At 37.4% G+C, this 20,514-nt stretch overlaps 1 protein-coding gene and 1 long non-coding RNA gene across 2 annotated transcripts in view; one reads left to right on the top strand and one right to left on the bottom strand.

Annotated features, from left to right (window-relative positions):
• Window positions 1-20,514, top strand: part of LOC141642598 (caffeoylshikimate esterase-like) — a 63,023-nt gene that overhangs the window by 40,344 nt on the left and 2,165 nt on the right. The gene's annotated exons all lie outside the window — the stretch shown is intronic.
• Window positions 11,726-13,857, bottom strand: LOC141629227 (uncharacterized). The gene is made up of 3 exons (XR_012537251.1): window positions 13,770-13,857; window positions 12,231-12,306; window positions 11,726-12,100 (listed from the first exon to the last, which is right to left on the bottom strand). It is a non-coding gene; the product is annotated as an uncharacterized LOC141629227 (long non-coding RNA).

The following is a 20,514-nucleotide window of genomic DNA, read 5'->3' as shown; positions in this document are numbered from 1 at the left end:
GCCCAGAAACGAAAAACACCCCACTCGATCGAGTCACACCCACGCGATCGAGTCACTCACCTACTCGATCGAGTGCCCCCCACTCGATCGAGTCATGCTGACTCATATACTACCCGCATGCTCAACTCAACACTTTCAACCATCTCTACTTATATGCAAAACGACAACCATATATACGATATCTATATACACAACAAACGATAACTTTCTTCACATGTTTCTAACAAGCCACGTTATAAATCATCTATCATGCAATTACGTTATTCAATCAACATACATACTCATTTTATCATCACTTTTCACCACAACACCTCATATCCTCCACATGCATTCATCCACCGATTCACACAACACATTTGTACATAACCATGTAACATACGAGATAAACATATAACGATCCCACGACACACCCCATAGTGACTGGTTCAAAGTTGTAGGGCGAGATCGCGACTTTAGGATGTCTCCCAAGTCTTTGCATTAGCTCCTAACAATTCCTACCCAGGTTCATTTTATTTTGACTCCCTAAGTTCATTAGGTTCATTAGTTATCGGTTCCAAAATCGTCGCTCTGATACCACTTTGTAACACCCCCATACTCCAAGTGCCTTACCAAGACCACTTAAGGCATGAGAATGCTACCATCTCGGTTACCCGAGGCAATGAATATCAAATAGACCATAAAGAAACACAACTTTAATAAATAAGTTTAAAGCGATACAAGTTCAAATCCCAAAACTGATAAAGTATAAATACAACTATTTCTCAAACTGCAAATCCAAATGAAATAAACTAGTTCATGACACAGCGGAAGACTCTAGTGACTCATGTGATGACTCCATCCCAGCTATCCCTCAGGTAAGCCATCTCATACCTACTCAATAACTGCTCACCATCCCCGAATGGATTACTATAGTTTTTAAAACAATTAAACGGGGTCAGTACTGATTACACAAAACAACACAGCTGCAATGAAAAAAAGACTACAATCTAATCCAACCAACCAAACTCCACCACATTGCCACACACCTGACTACACACTAAAGTGTGTAGTCCTTCCAGAATACTCATCGCAACAAGTATTCACACCGTTACTGGTGGACCGCAGCCGTTCCCACCTAAGCCCCGCTCATCTCATCTGAGCGATAAACCCAAGTCCCTAAATGTGCACATCCCTTCTGTGGCGGGTTCCACAGAAGGCAAATCAAAGGCATGAAGCCACTCCCTCAAGTGACTCCACTCAGCCGAGGACGCACCTCGCAAACCACAGACAGTTATATGACAATCACAATCTACTATCAACAATCACCAATTCCAAATCCAATACCAATATGATATACAACAACAACAACAACAACAACAACAACAACAATCGATTACCAACAATGCCATGTAAACAATACCGAGTAGGAAAACCCTGCCTGGTATAGCAATCACACGAGACTGTCACAGCAGCTAATCAAAACCTTTCTTCTACAAATCCTCCTCCTATAACACGTAATCACATAATTACCACCTAATCATCATAATACACCCAAAACCCCCAAATATACCCAATTAGGGTTTAAACAAACTTATCAAAACATTATAAAAATTATACAAGAAGCTTACCTTCGACATAGCGATCACAACGGCGTAAAGAACGAGATGATCCTATAAACCAAGCCTTGGGATTTTCTAATAATGCGATGAATGCGAAGCACGTAACTCTTTTCTTTTCTTTGAAAGGTTTTAGAAGATTAAAAAGTGATTAAGCAAAGTGACGGAAACCTTTTATATTAATCTCGCATTATTAACAAAACCCGGCTAAACAACCCGTAATACGCACTTACTCGATCGAGTGACCCTTACTCGATCGAGTGTCACACGTACTCGATCGAGTACCCATCAGATCAGCTACTGTTTTGCGTAAAATGATACTTACACGACAAAGTAATCCCCACTCGATAGAGTACCCATAGACATAGAAGATCGTAGTATTACATGAAGTTAGTTCACAAACATCAAACAAGAATATGTAACAATAAACATGCACCAACAACGTCCCATTACTCCACGCGTAGTGACCGACTCAAGCTAAGAGGACAAGAGTCCAACCTTGGGACGTCTCCCAAGTTTGTCACAAGTTCTCTATGACTCAAACCGGGTTCATTTTAGATTGACACACCTAAGTTCATTAGTTTAGGCTCAAAACCGTCGCTCTGATACCACTTTGTAACACCCTCGTAAGTCGGGACTCTTCCTCAAGGCAATCCCAACACATGGAGGCGTCACAAGACTTGGTTTCCCAAGCTTGTAGTGCGAACAAAAGGAGTAAAGAAGAATGTAAGACGATTAACATAATATTGATAAGCTTTAGTTAAATATTTAGTTACATGTTAAGGGACGGAAATACCATCCCATTAAGTACAACCAAATCGAAGATGAAAGTGAAGTTTAAAGAGACAAAAACTAGACAAGCATAAGTGATGACAACTAGTGAAGACCGCTCCCAAGCCTCCGTATTTAAGCAAGCTAACCTGTCAAATCACTGCTCCCCATATGGTTCACCACAGCTATTTAAAAACCCAAGTGTTAACTTAATAATACAAATGCTTAATAAATGCTAATGAGAAAGACTAAATGCTCATGTGATAAATGTTAAGGCAACCAACCATAAATCCAACAAGTGTATAAGATGCATTACAACCATTCTCCAAGTTTCTCACCTCCACATAACCGGTGGCCAGGACACGCCCATGATGCCACATAGCAACACTAGGTACTCGGAACACATCCGTGGTACCGGGACCGAGACCGACTCGAGTCTCCTGCCAGACATCTTGCCTCAACCACACGAGTCCCTCCAAAACTCAACCAACACAATCAATTTCCAACAAGAATTTACCTCTTTTCATGAAATTGCTTCCTAACATATTATAATGCATTCTAACCATTTATAAGACGATTAACCATACTTAATCTTTCACCATATGCATAATTAACATGAAACCATATTATGTCATAAACCTTAATTACCAACAGCATGTAATAATGCAACTACCATGAGACAAGTGTAATTAATGACAATAAATACATAATTAAACAGTCATATTATTAAAGCTAAGTAGAGAAAACCCTACCTCAATCTTATCTTCACAAAGCCTGAAGTTAGGGCCTAGAAATGCTCTTCAATGAAGCTTCTACACAAATTAATTACTACATTCATTACCAAAATACACTATAATAAACATACTAATTAATCCCCTTAATTACTTATAACCCTAATTAAATATAGGATAAACCACTAGGATAATTAAGGTTTACTAAGATAAGATTAATGAAATAAATTGTAAATCAACTTACAAATGATGTGGATGAACTAAGGAGGAAGGATGGCAAGAATTCTTCACTTGTGGAGACTAGGTTTTTAGAGGATAAGTTTAGGTGGTTGTTGGTTAGTGTTTAGAGAGAGTTTAGGGAGTTTAGAGAGTGGTGAGATTAGGTTGGAGAGTGATTTTACGTGGAGGAAATCTGAAAAGATAAGGTTCGAAGCGACACTCCACCAACCAATTTCTCGCGTAAAACCGGACTCGGCCGGGCAGTCGGTCGAGTGTCTGGTCCACTCGATCGAGTAGTGCTCCACTCGATCGAGTGAAAACTCACTCGGTCGAGTGACCGAGTTTCAGAATCTTCCATCCCCACACCAAATCCCACTCGGTCCTCCACTCGGTCGAGTGGACTCCACTCGGCAGAGTGGATGGTCTACTCGGTCAATTACGGTCTTTATAAATGCGAGGTATTACATCTAACATCTTGAGGACTCATCTGGAACAAAATAAAAGATATCATTAAGATAACAAATTAAAAATATATACCTCATTTGTGATTGTACATAGTTTCATTATTTAATAGAAATTTAGCGACATGATTTTATTCGTGACTCACCTTGATTGTCTTCGTATAACATTTAAAGAGTTAATTTTTTCATTGTTAACAATTAAAGAGTTAATTACAAAATGGGTTACCAGGTGCTATTAGTAGTTAGGTTAGTCTCGTATAAGGATGTTTTACGTTTAATATAGTTCCCCTGCTAGGTGGCGTGAGCGGCAATGTAGATAGCTAGTTCAACCAGCTTCCTGATTTTCAGTTCAGCCCGGGAGAAATGGCCAGTCAACTGCCGACATACCTCATGGGTGTGAGCCAGCTAGTCAACATCTACCTACCCCTATTACTTATCATAAGCCAGGTCCACCTTCAGGCCAATCACTAGCATCCTCAATTCAGCTCGCTGCCCCTCCAAATTAGCACAAGTGGCAGCGAGCTCCTTATTCGTAGAGTGGATAGCAAAGTTCTTAGTTGTAATCCACTTCATCACCTTCCTGGCATAAAAAGTAGATTGCAGCTTCTGGGGAGCAGAAAGATAAGGGATCATATAAAGGAAAACAAAGTACAAGAAAGAAAATAGTTAACAAAACTATTAGGTAGAGAACTTACTATGAAGGCGTTTGCCACGTCGACTTCAGCCATATTGTCTCATAATTATTCTTCTGGAAGAGTAATACGTGTGCCACTCGTGCCAAGACACTCGGCTTGGTTCGAGTCAGGCCTTTGAAATGATATCACTTGAGAATATTTTGAGAGAGAATAGCAAATGTACAAGAGTTGCAGTAGAAAGATTGAATCTTATTGATAATAATATGAGTTTGTACAATGCTTGAAATGAGGAAATAAAGATTACAATGTGTTTGCTAAATGATTACAAAGTTGTAGATTGAATGCAAATTGAATGAATGAAAAACGAGGCCTAATGCCCTATTTATAGATGCCCAAAAGGGGTGGTTGGATTGAAGGGGTGCGATGCTCGCTCCTCTTGTAAATGGTGTGAATAAGGGGATAAGGATCCCCTTGTTTCTCTTCAAATAGGCGCCCAAGTGAAAGGAATGGAGTAAAGGGGTGCGACCTTCACTCCTCTTGAGAGTTGGCGGCAAAAGGAGGGAGTGAACCATCACTCCTCTTCATGGTTGGCGGCAAGGGAGAGGGTGAAGGGGTGTGACTTCGTTCCTCTTCATGTTGGCGCCAAAATGGTTAAGTAAGGGGGGTGTATTTGGTGTGTGAGAGACATAATGGATAAGGATGACGGGGGGGGGTGTATTTGGGTGTGAGAGAGGGAATGGATAAGGATGGATTAGGATAAGGATAAGGTAGGGGGGATGTATGTGAACAAGGGACTTGGTTCAAGGCCCTAGGACACATCCCTTGGCGTATTCGCATCTACTCGTCATGGTTGGACTTCTGGACTCCATAATTGCTTGTCCAGCTAACCTGAACTTGAAATGAGCTGCCTCTACTGAGAGTGAGCTGAGTGAACTTGAGTGAGCTAGTAGTGAGCTGGAGTAAACAATTGTTGAGCTGCCCGGAGTTAGTATATGCTTCGTATATGCGAGTATGCTTTGTGTGAGCTACCATAAGCATCCTTAATGCATCACGGAGCTCGAAATGAGCGAACCATGACATTCTCCCCCACTTGGAATGGTTGACGTCCTCGTCAACCCTTATAATGGCACGACCATGTCCGTAAATAGTATCCCTTTGGACTTCTTGTGGTCATGCCATTACTTTAATGTTAAGGTTTGTTTGAGGTTATCCCTTGGTTTTTGTTCACGATCTTCTTGTCGGGTTTCCAAGGGAGTTCTTCTTATTTCGTCTCGATTCTTATGTTGGTGCTTGAACTTGGACCGTTGATACGCACTTGTACTTTCACTTGACTTGTGCTCGGTATCGTGATCCGTTCGTTGTTCTTGTTGGCATTCGGACAGGCATTTAAAAAGTGATTGCCTCCACATCCGAAACAGTTGCCATTCTTCGGTCGCTTCTTTATCTTGGGTTTTCCTTTTTCTTTGTTGGGTTTCTTTGTCTCCTTGGGCTTCCCTCTCTTTTGGAGATCTTTCGTTCCTTCGGGTTCCTTTGTCTCCTTCGGCTTCCCTCCCTTTTGGAGATCTTTCGTTCCTTTGGATTTCTTTTCTTCGGGAATTTTCGTAATCTTGTCTTGGAATTCCTCGGTCATCTCCCCTTGAGGTGTGCCCAAAATAACTTCCATTGGTCGGGTCTCTTGTCGGGATAAGTCGGCAAGAGAGCCTTGTTGGACCTCCTCTACTTTCACGTTGATGTCGAATGCTTGTTGTTCAGCATTGAGAATGAGTAGATCGGGGGTCTACCTCCAAGATCCCATTGTTCGTAATAAGTCGACACCAAGTAACACTTCGTTGCTTTCAACATTAGCGATCATGAAATCAGCCACTCCTTGCCAATCTCCGAGTTGAATAGGTACATTGTACGCCATGCGGCATTCTAGATGCTCGGAATCGCCTTCTGGTTTCACGGTAGTCTTGACATAGGAATAGCGAAGACAATCTTGGGCGGCCCTTTTAATGGTAAGGACGTTGTGCAACGACCTCGGGCCTATTGATATTTTGGCCTCTATATTTTGAATTTTTCCTTGAGTCGTCCATAGAGAATTGAAGGGTAATACGTCACCTACGTCTATGGGCTTCTCTGGCATTGGTGTTTCATCGGTGATTTGTTCTTGTGTCGAATCTGGGATGTTTGCCGGTTGAATATGGCATTCCTTGTCTTGAATCTCGTTGATTCGGACCTTGCCTTTTCCAACTCCCTTTGTACCCGAGTCTCCAAATTTGGATTCCTTGGTGATGGTTGTCCTCTCTATCATTTTGAGAAGGGTTTCCTTCACGGGGCACTTCCGCATATAGTGAGGTCCGTTACATAGGAAACAACATTTCTCACATATATCTTTGTCTTTTTTCTTGGGGTTTCCCGCGGACCCCATGCCTTTAGGATCGCCAGTTGCGTATATTGTAGACAAACTACGATCTCGGCTTCTTCTTCTCGGATTGGGTACTAGCGGTACCCATGTTCGGCCTTTCACTATGACGGCCTTATTCCCTACAAATGTGACTGGCGCTACGGCCCGGATGAATTCCAGCCCCAAAACACAGGCGTGTTCATCTATTGTTACGATGGTGAAGTCCACCGTTCTCTCCCAATCCCCCACTTGGATTGGTACATCACGAGCAGTTCCACGGATGGGTATAGACGCGGAATTCACGGCTTTCATGCTGCCGGTTCCCTCCCGTACTTGATACCCAATCTTGCGGCGACCCCCTTGGTCTTAAAGTTATGAGATGCTCCCGTGTCAAGCAGAGAGATAATGGGTGTGTCACTTACCCTTGCTTCAACAAACATTAAGTCATTGTCCCTGGTAGGCATACGACCTTTCTTAGACGAAGTTTCTTTACGATCACCAGCATCCCAGTGTGCTCCGGATCTCTTCTTCGATTCTTTGGACATGACGTTGAGTAAACGAAGTGTATTCATGGTGGCCTCCTCTTCATCGGATTCATCCTGATCCGCGTACGCTTTGGCCAAAGCGTTCAATCTCAGCTTGTTTGGACAATTACGGATGAGATGCGGCCCTCCGCAAAAGAAACAGTCAGGTTGTTTCTTGTTTTCGTTGGACTTCTCCTTGGACTTGTCCTTATTGTCGTCCTTGGAGTCATATGAAGTCCTGCCACCCGTTGGCTTTGAACGGTCCGAGGCATATCTTCCTCCACCGTTCCCTAGGAATTCTTCGAGAAACCCTTGCTTGGTTCACTCGAACTTTCTTATAGTGATTCAGCAACCGCAATAGCGTCACTAATAGTCTTCACGCTCCTACGCTTAATTTCTTCTTCGACCCATCGTTGAAGACCATCCTTGAAATAGAGAAGAGAAAGTGATTCAAGCATACCGTCGATCTAAAGTAAGAGAGTAGTGAATTGCTTGATATACTCTCGAATAGATCCCGATTGCTTCAAATTTCTTAACTTTATTGAGGCGAGTTCTCCGGCGTTCTCGGGATAGAATTGTTTCTTGAAATCTGCCTTGAACTCGTCCCATGTATCTATGGTACACGCATCCCTTTGGATGTCGGTTTCTCTTCTTCTCCACCATAGGATTGTATCTTCGGTTAGGTACAAAGTTGCGGTGCTTATTTTCATTTTGTCGTCCTCCACGAGACATTCTGGAAGTAGCGTTCCATACTCCATAGAAAGTTGTCAATTGTCTTGGAGTCCCGATCGCCACTATATTTGGGCGGCTCAGGAATTTTCACCCGCGGTGTGTTTTTCCTGTCCGCTCCCCCAATTTCTCCGTCTTGGAGAGAAACAACCTCGGCCCTTAAATCGTCAACAACTTATGCGAGTTCATTGATCATACCAATTGCTTGTGTTAATTGGGGATTTGGTTTGTCGGTTTCCAAAGATGCAAGCCTTTCATTGACTTGTTGCATGGCTTCTCGTCACGCACCAATATCGCTTTCTATCTTGCCAAAGCGTTCCTCGGTTGCTGCCTTTGTGGTCTTGGCATTCTCGGCCGTTGGGTTTGTGTTTATTTCCGCCCCCGACATTCTTCGATGGTGATATCAAAAATAACTTGAAGAAAATAAAACGAAATGTGATTTGGATGTGAACCTTTGTCTTGTAACCACGTTACTTTGATGCAAACCTTTGGTTTGGAAAACCTCGTTTATTGGATGTAGATGAAGCGTGAATTGGTCACAAATTGGCTCTGATACCACGTGTCACGTACTTATTCTTCTGGAAGAGGAATACGTGCACCACTCGTGCCAAGACACTCGACTTGGTGCGAGTCAGGCCTTTGAAATGATATCACTTGAGAATATTTTGAGAGAGAATAGCAAATGTACAAGAGTTGCAGCGGAAAGATTGAATATTATTTATAATAATGTGAGTTTGTACAATGCTTGAAATGCGGAAATAAAGATTACAATGTGTTTGCTAAATGATTACAATGTTGTAGATTGAATGCAAATTGAATGAATGAAAAACGAGGCCTAATGCCCTATTTATAGATGCCCAAAAGGGGTGGTTGGAGTGAAGGGGTGCGATGCTCGCTCCTCTTGGTAAATGGTGTGAATAAAAGGATAAGGATCCCCTTGTTCCTCTTCAAATAGGCGCCCAAGTGAAAGGAATGGAGTGAAGGGGTGCGACCTTCACTCCTCTTGAGAGTTGGCGGCAAAAGGAGGGAGTGAACCATCACTCCTCTTCATGGTTGGCGGCAAGGGAGAGGGTGAAGGGGTGTGACTTTGTTCCTCTTCATGTTGGCGCCAAAATGGATGAGTAAGGGGGTGTATTTGGTGTGTGAGAGACATAATGGATAAGGATGACAGGGGGGGGTGTATTTGGGTGTGAGAGAGGGAATGGATAAGGATGGATTAGGATAAGGATAAGGTATGGGGGATGTATGTGGACAAGGGACTTGGTTCAAGGCCCTAGGACACATCCCTTGGCGTATTCGCATCTACTCGGCATTGTTGGACTTCTGGACTCCGTAATTGCTTGTCCAGCTAACCTCAACTTGAAATGAGCTGCCTCTACTGAGAGCGAGCTGAGTGAACTTGAGTGAGCTAGTAGTGAGCTGGAGTAAACAATTGTTGAGCTGCCCGGAGTTAGTATAGGCTTCGTATATGGGAGTATGCTTTGTGTGAGCTACCATAAGCATCCTTAAGGCATCACGGGAGCTCGAAATGAGCGAACCGTGACAATATGCTCAGGAGTGAACGCGCCATACTACTGAACATACTCAGGGGACAAAAGTTGGTCAATGGCAGGCCATAAGGGAACCCGCTCAGGGTTATCAAAACCTTAGGGTAAGTAGAAAGTTAAGCTCCCAACACCACCGATGGGTCTGCGTCGAGGAGTAGGTGGATGACGTGACAAGGGAGTGGCAGCAATAGACTGGGTAGCAGAACAAGTAGGCCGAGAACTAGAAGCGGTAGGAGCAGTTTGGGAGTCAGGTTCAAGGGCCCTTCTTTTAGCAGCAGTAGGGGTAGGAGGACTACCAACAGCCCCCTGCTTGGCACTCTAGAGGATAGGCTCGAAGGAATTAGCTCTAGCACTTTCTGAAAACCAGGTTGCACGTTTCAGAGTTTGTGAAATATTTCAGCAAACACAAGGGCATTATCACGCGTCCAAATTATCAAATAGTTAGTCAACAACAGAAGAAAGTTGCAGAAACTATGAGATTACCATAAGAAATTAAGCGTGAAGATTGTTGGGGATTTGAAGAGGCGGCAGGGGAGAAACCGGGGATTTGGTCATGAATTTTTTTTTGCTTGGCAGGGATGTTGTGTAACTTGTCAAGAGAAGCAGCCTCATCTTCAAATGCCTCTGGGTTCCCGGGACTTGCACACAAATGGAAGGTAAGAAGGTGAGTAAAGTTAGATGGCCAGGAACATTAAGAGGGTGACTTACTCTTTTCCACATCCAGATTTCAAAGATATATTAGGCAGGAATGATGATCGAGTCCACCTTGACATAGAAGAACTCCTCAGAACCGGGCGGAGCCCTATAGGAGTAATGAACTTTGCCATGAGAGCGGATCTCAAACTTGTGGGCCAGGTCCTCAAGACCAATGTTGATACCCATTGACTGATTTATAGCAAGAGCAGAAAGAAGTATTCTCCATGCACTAGTAGAAAAATTGCCATTGGCATCGATTTTTTAGGTCGATTTACATCTGTTGTGGACGATGTTTCTCGGGGCGTTGTTTATAGCATTTATAACATTAACTTTGGTTGCAAAACCGATGTTAATGGCATATATTTACATCATTTACTAGATAAAACTGATGTTAATAGCATCTAAGTGACATTGATTTTGAACCAAAACATCATGGAAATACCATTTTATTTACATTGGTTATAACTAAAACCGATGTCTATTAAATGCTATTAACATTGGTTTTTCTTAGTAACCAATGTAAATTATTTTAACATGCATTTATATTAATGTCACTTCTTTTCTAAAACGATGTAAATACTTCCATTAATTCATTTGGGCAATACAGATTCAATAATATACCCGCAAATAAATCCTGGCCTGCACTAAATATGGCAGCACCTACTCTGTAAAATTTACAATCACACACTAGTAAAAACCTTCAAAATCAGTCCATAACAATACAAAGAACTCATCAACTCACGACTACCAAAAATTCAAACACAACCTTTTATTATACCAAAAAATATCATATTACAAGTTTGTACACCATACAAGTAGTTCAAAACACAACCTCCTACGATAAAAAAAATGTTGAGTGTTTGCAATTGCAATTTAAAATGGCTTGGAGTACATTTCACACTGAAAGCCTATTTAAGGTGAGGGTGTGAAAAACCTGTCTTGCAATACCTAGAGATCTAACTCTGCGTTTTGCAAAGTTGTCAATTACTGCATGAGCCTTTCGCTTGACATCCTCGTTGCAGCATAAATCAGGTACGTTACCCGCTCATCAGGGGCACCTTTGCTGGCTCGATGCCAATTTCCGTTGGTATCATAGCATGTCAAAGCAGTTCTCTTATCAAATGGGTTGAGTGGAAAGAAATGGACCTCTGTTATTCCAGCCCACGCCTGAATGATATGACAAATATACGCAATGAACATTAGTGTCAGGGATACATCTAACATCTTAATAACTACATAAAGTAGGTGAGTGATTATTACCCAAGCACAACCAGAAGGGTGTGGTTGGCTTTTGAATTTAGAAGTCGTGTACTAAAGCGAATATTTGACTAAAAGGTTTAAATTTCGAAGTCAAGTACAAGTTCGTATACCATACAAGTAGTAAAGTTAAAAGGCCTAAATAAGAACTCCAAACTTTATCAAGATTTACCTTGTCTATCTTTGAAAAAAAAACATTATGGGAAGAACGTCTATGAAGCAAGAATACATCAAAATCAGCAAATACAACACATAAGAAATGTGAAACTTCGAAAAACAGTTCAAATCAACCAAACGAAATATCTCAACATCATGGTATCGTTTGAGATTGTCTTTAATGCTACTTTGGATACACAACTAGACATGGCATCGATAGTATCCACCTCCTTTGTAATTGTATATCATTAGCTGTTGAGAAATATGGTCTGTTAAAAAGCCAATGGTAACTAAAGTCTAGCAACCACCAAATGTCTTCACCTGAGGTTGATGTCATTGTGTACCAAGCATGGCTCCTCTATACATCATCTATCATGTGTACTTGGCTTTTCTCTAAACAATACAAAAAGGAAACAATAACAATTATTTCGTTAAATCAAAATGGAAAATTTGATGGTACGAGTAGGAAAAAAAAAATAAAGTTCAAAATTTCAAATAAGGAAGTTCTGATGGAGATAGTTACCTTACGGCATATATGGTCATTCCAGTGCCTTTCTTTGGCAGATGGGTTGTCATCTAGACACCATCCGTTGTGCAAGCTGCTTTCAAGGGAACAAATGTATAAGAACACAGAAATGTGTCAAAGACCCCATCCGTTTAAGCAGGACATGAGTTCTAACGTTGAGCAAATCTTATTGGATGGCATTAAAATCGTGCCTCATTCAAATACGGTGGCATTAGAAGTGCCTCATTCATATACCATGGCGTCAATTTTGTGCCCCACGCTTTATGATTTCCTTATCACGTTCAAGTGTAAGACCAATTCTCACAACCATCATCATTTGTAACATATATACAACTTTACTCTCACAAACCGTTTACAGAGTGTTATCATTGAGGACAATTTATAAAACCTTCACACCGTCAACAAAAGCTAAAATTAACAACTTCAATATCCCAACAACACTATAAATACGAGAAAAGCACGAAAACGGCATCAGAAACTAAGGAGCAGCATAAATAAATAAGCATCACCAGTGAAACCACAAGTATAACTACCAATAAAACAAACAACATGTACATCTCAATTACTAACAATAAAACAACAAACATTATGCATCAACAGGTACATCCCAACATACGCATTCCATGAACAAACAACAACATACATAGCCAACATTAAGTCGTTCATGCCCAACATAAAAACAATCAGGCATAACTTTAAGGAAATGTGAAAATAATCACATAAATATCATTCAATAAAGTAAACATTGATAAAACCATGGAAGTCTAGAACAACCCCATAGAAATCGCAAAATTCATTAAAAAAATCTACAAAGAATACCATTTACAAGCATAATTAACATACATCAAATTATATCAAAGGAAACCCAGATTAAGATATAACCGATAGCAAACATATCAAATTACATGAACAAACGTATAGAAATAAACATCGATATCGATAACAATAATCCCAAATCAGTTTGAACTAGAATTACCAATTCCTCTAAAGTAGCCTAATCATCCTTTCCCACACTTATTTTGTCGTTGTTTTGCCTCTCAATAATGCTCTTTCTCTCCATAATTCAATTATAAACCCTAATCCTAATACACACACATTTAAATATATTGATTCTAAAGTCTGCATACATGAATTTTAGGCATTAGATTGAATTTAATAACAACATATGGGGATACTTGAGCTATGGGAAAGTGATTCAAATAAAGGAATTTTCTTGAACCAATTCAGGGAAAGGGAAACAAATACCGTACTTAAACGGGTACTGGTACATCCATACCCAACCTCTCCAATAACTGTCTGCTTTATGGCCAGGCGCGACGATGTGATCGTCGCCACCCCATCGCCAAGACCCGATCATTCATTGATCCTCGGGATATCATCAACAGTAAGGGTGGAATCACAGTGTGGGGGTGTTCTAAAAGATTTTGAGACGGAAAATACTCATCGGGCTTAAGATTAATCGGGTTGGAGGAAGAAGAAGCTTGTCGAGTTTTACCCATATTATAAGTGTCAAGTTAAATTAAGAAGGGGGGTTACCTGAGATTGATGATCCGACAGGATGGCGTTTTCCAGAAGGAGAAAGGAGGAAGAAAGAGGAAAAAGTGAAGGATTTTGGGAAATTTTGAGGATTTAGAGAATAACTAGTTTTGAAACCTTTTTCACGGGTCCTATACAAATTTTCTTTTTTTTATTAATACTACTTGTATAAAATATATTTTGATTTGAAAACATTGCAGATGATAAAATAGGATGTAAATAATGAGATTGAACATAATAACACGGTAATATAAAAAAAAAAAAAAAAAAAAAAAATAATAATAATAATAATAATAATATGAGATTAGTGGGGAATAGAGGCATTGTATTTGTCGTTAAAATGTGGGTCTTTGTAAAAGATACAAAAAAAAAATCTAATCATGAGTAACTCTTCTTCTCTTCTATTAACAACCTAGTAAATTAATGAGATTTAGGCATTTAATAGAGAGTTTTTTTTAATGTATATGTTGAACGGATGACGCTGCTCATTGCTCTGATGATTCATGATTTATGCTAACTCGTAAATTTAGTAATGATTTGCATTCTCAATTCATCATACTCAAATTAAACAGTCTAATTACATGTATATAGACATAAGTTGTTTATATAGAAATCAATGATTAATACTTATACATGGGTATGTATTATGTAACTTCAAAATATTGGTGCTCCGGAGATTGATGAGTTTCTTAACCGTCAATTTACCAACGACGGTCAAGTTTTTCTCCTTCAATAGCTAAAAGAAAAATAGTCTAACAAAGTGAATGAAGTAAAACTAATATAGTAATTGAATACATTGAATACGTGTGTCTCCATTTCAAATTTAATTATCATTTGATGGTTTTTTTTTTCTCCTGTAAGAATTATCCGTCAATGTTGTGTCGATACTATCACTACAACTAAAAAGCCAAGAATAACTAATAGGCTAAAACCTTAGCATAATTATTGAAACAAAAATAGATAGGCTAATATCAGTTAAAACGAACGACATAAAAATACATCCTCAATATGGTGATTACTCCATTCAAGAGCTTCATATTTAATCATCCATATGAACACATCCTCCAACATCAACTATCGTGTTAGTTGATATTGAACTAATATCTGAAATAAAAAAAAAATGATAATTCTTAAATTGTGTTCTGTACTCACCGATTGTCATGTATTAATAATTAAAATAGGAAAATCTCCCACAAAAAGAAATTCCAAGAAAAAAAAAAGAGAAACATCATGCTACCTCTTAAAAAATCCACATATTTGTCGACTGTCATTTGCACGTATTGATCTCCAAGTATGTCATGCTCCTGAAAATTTCTATCAATTGTACAAATTAGTATTATGCCAAAATCAATTGTACACGAAATACAAAATTGCATAAGATATACCGAGTATATATAAAATATTATCAAATGAGTTTTGTATTAATAATTAGAATAGGAAAATCTCCCAAAAAAAATTCCAAGGAAAAAAAATGAGAAACATCATCCTCTTTAAAAAATCCACATACTTGTTGATTGCATTTGCATTGATCTCCAAGTATGTCATGCTGCTGAAAATTCAATCAATTGTACAAATTAGTATTATGCAAAATCAATTGTTCACGAAATACAAAATTGCATAAGATATACCGAGTATATTTAAAATATTATCAAATGAGTTTGACCAATATAGTAAAATCTTATCATGGAAAAGAGAACATGAGAAAAACGAATTAGTTGTAGGTTGATAAAAAATTATAATAAAAATGCATGTCTATTGTTTTGCTCATGGAATAAACATTATCATCTCAAGAAAAAAAAAGTAGTAATTAAGAAGTCATAATATCATCAAAAGTGTTAAGGTAAACTAAAAATATGAATCCTTATTTCTTCAAAAAAAAAAATATGAATCATTATAAAGAAACTTGAGAAATGAGTTATGGAGAAAGAAGATGAAAAGTATGGTTAAATGCTTGTGGTGAATTGAATAGAGTATTGAAGTGGAAGAAGATAAAATGTTATTATCTTCTTTAATTTTTTCTAATATTGTAATTGTAAGAATAAATATTAGGGGACATAAAAGAAAATAATTATGATGATGAGACTTGTAATATGACTTCTTGAAATCATGTGGTTATATCACATGTCATTTAAAAATGTACTCAATGTTAGTCTTTTTATACTATTTATTATATAGATTTTAAAGAAATAAATAAATGTATACTTTAATTTTATGAGATGTGTTAATATGAAAAAATTTAACCTATTCACTAACATCTATGTTCTCTTCCAAAAATTTCAATTAAAATGTTAAATATAATTGTATTATGAAACTTTTATGTGAATTTTGGTAAGTTACATCTTTTTTTGGTTTTTTAGCTTATCAAATCTTAAATATATACATTTAATTTAAGAATATTAATGATGTCTTTTGATTTTCTTTATTTTTATGTTACACAATATGTACAGACATTTTTGTAAAGACTTTTAGTAATCATTCATTTTTTTATAAGAATTATATCAAATAACCAATAATCTAATAATAATTAATAAATAATTAAATATTCAATAAAAATTAATAGAAATTAATGGGGTATAAAATACTAAATGTTAATGCCATGTGAAATTAAATTAAATGCTTTAATCTAACCTGTTAACTATATTGTATAGATATACTTAAGTATTTACAGAATTTGTTTGTAAATTACTTAAATTATATAAATGTTTTCTTATCCATATATTTTATATTTTCCAAAACTTTACCCTTTACGTGAAATATTTTATACACGGTATTATTACTCTTTTAAAATTCTATTATTAGTGTTTAATTTCACTTAAGTATTTACAGAATTTTTTTATAAATTACTTAAATTAATTAAATATTTTATTTTCCATATATTTTATATTTTCCTAAGAAAATATTTTATATGATTTTTAATACTCAATTTTCGATTAAGTAGTTCCGTAAAACATCTTCTATATACAAATTAGTTATAGTAACAATAATAGTGAACTAATGCCTTTCAAAAAAAAAAGTAATGAATTAGTGATAATACAAACTTTTTTTTTTCAACTTCATTTATTCATCTTCGTTCTTGATTTCTTGTGTATTCAGTTTTTTTTTTTTAATTTCGAATACATATATAATACTACTCCATATGAAATATCTTGAAATTATTAACTTATAATTAATGCGTAGTTTTTTATTGTAGTTTTTTTTAGTTAATTAAATATAAAGCTAATGGAATATGAATGGATTTTTAAAGGAAATAAGTATTTTAAATTAATGCAATATAATAATAAATTGGATAATCCATGTCATATTAGTTTGCCAAGTCACATTGTTACGTGGCTTTTTTTCATCCCATGTGACGTTGTCTTTATTGTAGTTTTTTTTAGTTAATTAAATTTAAAGCTAATGAAATATGGATGGATTTTTAAAGGAAATAAGTATTTTAAATTAATGCAATATAATAATAAATTGGATAATCCATGTCATATTAGTTTGTCAAGTCACATTGTTACGTGGCTTTTTTCATCCCATGTGACATTGTCTACGTGGCCTTTTTAGGCTAGCCTTTTAATAATATTTATAGATAGATGGAGGAGAGAAGGAAATATTGTGCGGTTGGAGTTTAAGTAGGTGAGAGAGAGGAAGTGGGGGAATTAAATTAGGAAAGTTGGAGAGTTAATAGGGAGTGGTTGGGATACTGATGAGTGCGTGGGAACCCGAGCTAGAGGTTGCACAAATTTAGTCAGTTAATTTCCTGCTAGCCAGTTCGAAGCGTCTCTCGCAAGAAATTAGGGGCAAACTGTTTGCGCCCTATTTCGCATATTGGGCCAGCAAAGGGAAGTTGGGTTAAAGGCTTAATGAGCTCGGTAAATTGTCCACGGGTCACGGGTAGTAGATCAAAGGGAGCTGAACAGGAGGCCCACCAAAAGGAGAACGGCTACCTTAAAGAGCAATTAAGCTAAATCCTATTAGGGTTTGGCCCTATTTAAGGTAGAGGAAAGCAAGGAAGAAGGATTCATTCACAATATACATCAACTACCCTAGCACTAGCAAGAAGAGTCGTCTTCTCTATATTGTATTCGTGACCTAATAAGAACATTGCCACTAGACATCTTGGAAGAATTCCATCTCCTTCTCGCGGTTGTTTCTCATATTGGGTTTTTCGCGTCACCAAATATCTTATGTCAAATCTTTATTTACGTTCTATACTACTCGCATCACACATCCATACGCATAAAATCGTATGATTAAATATAAGACCGCTTTAACCCTAATTTAACATATTCGATAAAATATGCCAAAAGAATAGGCATTGTAATTAATTAGCGTCTGATGTATTATGACTTGTTTTCGTAGATTTTAAATGAAAAGAATTTGTGTTCATGTGTAATTGTGCATGTTTAGGGAGAAACAAAAATAATAAAACATAGGTAGCTTATTAATGGTATGTCGTATGCTCATGCATAATGGAAGGTGAAATGGTAGATTGGCGCGGTATCCGATAAAGTGGTAAATTATATGAATTCTGTAGTTTATTTATGGTCTTTTTAGTCAGTTCCAAGACTATACAACTGGATGTACAATGAGCATTGTACATCTAAGGTTATTTTAGTCTTTTTTTTAAATATTTTTGCAAAAAAAAAGAAGGGTAACGTAATTCAATTTTCAATCTAATCCTCATTCTCTCCCTGACTGTTTCCATATTTTTCTAACTTCTTTTCATCTTCCTCCATCATCCAGTTAATGAATCATCTATTCCCTTAAATTATTATAATTAATTGACTATTTGGAATTGAGCATCATCTCGAAGGAATTTTTTTATCCATAATTTATAATGCATGAAAATAGTTGAAGCTCGTATTAGTTTTACATTAGCTCGTATTCTTATCTGAATATCTCGTATTCTTATATTCTCGTATTTTAAAGCTCATGATCATTTTAAGCTCGTATTCTTTTTACATTAGCTCGTATTCTTATCTTAATAGCTCGTATTCTTATGTGCTCGTATTTTTAAGCTCGTGTTCTTTTTAGTTTAGCTCGTATTCGTATCTTAATAGCTCGTATGCTTATGTGCTCGTTTTTTTAAGTTCGTGATCCTTTAAGCTCGTATTCTTTTTACATTAGCTCATATTCTTATCTTAATAGCTCGTATTTTTAGGTGCTCGGATTTTTTACTTCGTATTCTTTTAATAATAGTTCGTATGATTGGTGTAGAAATTTATCTCAAAGTATTGTTAGATACATTTTTCCTTCCTGATGATGATATAAATTGCTTCTCGTTCACGAAATATTGTTAGATGCTTTTTTCCTCCTTGATAATGATGTATGATGTAAATTGCTTCTCTTTCACCATTTTAGAATCAAAATTATGGAGAAGAGAGATTTGTCGAGTGTCGTTTAAGAGAAATTTAGAGAAGGGGAAGAAGAGGGTTTGTCGACTGAAGAGAAATCAGAATTAGGGAAAAAGGAGATGCGTAGAATTTATTTTTATTTTTATTGGGCTTAGATAGATATATATAATATATGGGCCTGTTGTACAATGCTACTGTACAACAGGATGTAAGATCCTATTTGTGCTTTTTAGTCAAACACAACCTTTAAAAAAAAGTATTTCTAAACACCACCTTTAAAAAAAAAGTTTGTCAAACACAACCTTTCATAATTTTTTTTTGTCAAACACGACATTTTGGCTGAAGGCCAGGACTCGGTATTTTGGCCAGATCAGTTTGACCACTTGCAACTGGGTGACTTTTAGTCGAAGTTTGAGATAACAAACGAGGTCGGTTTAAGGTGTTCTTGGACTTGTTGGAAAGATGAAAGTACCGGCTTTACATCGGTTTTCAAAACGGTGGTCAAAGGTGGCCTTATGTGGGATATATTAGTGTGTAAAGTAAGGCTGGTCATAAAGGGTTGATGTAAGTCAAAGTAGTATTTTTTTTGTTGGTTAATTCACTCCCCTCGAACCACCACTTGAAATAAATGACCACCACAAACAACACAATTATGACATACCTTGCACTCCCCTCAACCTACATACCAAATTTCAGACTAAACAAACATCATAACCCCATTAAAAAACCCACGAAAAACCCCTGACCACCCGCTGCAAACCTACATTTACAGCCCTTTCTCTGAACAACCTTTACGCACCAGTCGACCCCACATAAGGCCACCTTTAGCCACCGTGTTGATAACTCCTGGAAAGCCGCCTGTACTTCCACTTTTCCACCGATCTCGTTTGCTATCTCAAATATAGATTGAAAGCCACCCTATTGCAAGTGATCAAGAAGTTGTCGGAATCCGGCCAAAAATTCCTGTTTGACAAAAAAAAAAATTATGAAAGATTGTGTTTGACAAACTTTTTTCAAAGGTGGTGTTTGGAAATATTTTTTTTAAAGGTTGTGTTTGACAAAAAAAAACCCTTTATTTAATTTATCTATTTTCAGTGCATGACTAGCTCACAATTAGAAGACTTTTATTATTATTATTTGAGTATTATGTCGAAATACTTCAGCGAAAAGACTGATTCGTGATATTTCTTACAAGGCCGGGCGGACTAGCCCAACAGAAAATAACTTGTCCGTGTCCGGCCCATTTGCAATTTTAGGCTGGGCTAGTCAGTTCATAATATCCGTTTTTTAAATTATTAGCAAGTAGGATGGGCCGAGTCTATCGGACGGTATGACCCGTGAACGGTTATAATCAGGGGTAGCAAATGGACAATAGTAAACAAATAGTATTGAAATACTCCTTT

This window comes from Silene latifolia, chromosome 2 (assembly GCF_048544455.1).
Source record: "Silene latifolia isolate original U9 population chromosome 2, ASM4854445v1, whole genome shotgun sequence".
Classification (NCBI taxonomy): Eukaryota; Viridiplantae; Streptophyta; class Magnoliopsida; order Caryophyllales; family Caryophyllaceae; genus Silene; species Silene latifolia.
The sequence above is the reverse complement of the archived record's forward strand: the minus strand, read 5'-3'. Positions and strand labels throughout refer to the sequence as shown.